The sequence below is a fragment of the Magnolia sinica genome, chromosome 5 (genome assembly GCF_029962835.1).
Source record: "Magnolia sinica isolate HGM2019 chromosome 5, MsV1, whole genome shotgun sequence".
NCBI classification, from domain to species: domain Eukaryota; kingdom Viridiplantae; phylum Streptophyta; class Magnoliopsida; order Magnoliales; family Magnoliaceae; genus Magnolia; species Magnolia sinica.
In genome coordinates, this window is record NC_080577.1 from 103,116,302 (window position 1) to 103,117,079 (window position 778).

Consider the following 778-nt stretch of genomic DNA (forward strand, 5'->3'; position numbering starts at 1 on the left):
ATTAGCTACCTTAGCATTAATATTATCGTCTTCTCTCAGGAGATACATTCCACCCCTTTCCTTGGAATGAGTCGGCCTAGGCGTAGTACTAGGTCTAGGGGAGATGTCCCATGATTGTGTGTTCTCAGCAAGTTTATCAAACTAATCCCACACTTCATCGACTCCTTTATTCATAAACTCCCCATTACACATCGTCTCGACTAATTGGCGCATGGGAGATGTCAGTCCATCATAGAAAAAGTTCGTGATGCGCCACGTTTCAAAACCATGTTGTGGGCATGAACTGACAAGATCCTTGAACCGCTCCCAACATTGGAAGAACGTTTCATCTTCCCTTTGGGCGAAGTTCATAATCGACTTTCTCAGGGTGTTCGTCTTATGGTATGGGAAAAACTTCTTAATGAACTCCCTTGTCATGTCATTCCATCTGCCAATTGATCGAGGACGTAGTGAATGTAACCACGTCTTGGCTTTCTCTTTCAAAGAAAATGGAAAGAGTTTCAACCTGACCGTGTCATCAGACACGTTAGGAAAGTATAAGGTAGCTATGATCTCATCAAATTCTTTTAAATGTAAGTAAGGATTCTCTGACTCAAGCCCATGAAATTTAGGGAGGAGTTGGATCACCCCTGGCTTGATATCCATGCGTCCTGCATTCTCAGGAAAAACCATGCATGAGGGCGTACTCACCCCTGCCGGTTGTAAGTAATCTCGTAAGGTACGAGGCGGGGGTGCTTGATGCACCTCATTCTCATCCTGGAGATCTTCTTCCCTAGGT

The 778-nt window shown here is 44.5% G+C and overlaps 1 non-coding gene across 1 annotated transcript; it reads left to right on the forward strand.

The window, feature by feature from the left end:
- Window positions 1-262: 262 nt before the first annotated feature.
- Window positions 263-369, forward strand: LOC131247649 (small nucleolar RNA R71). Its single transcript, XR_009171925.1, has one exon. It is a non-coding gene; the product is annotated as a small nucleolar RNA R71 (small nucleolar RNA).
- The last annotated feature ends 409 nt before the right edge of the window (window positions 370-778 follow it).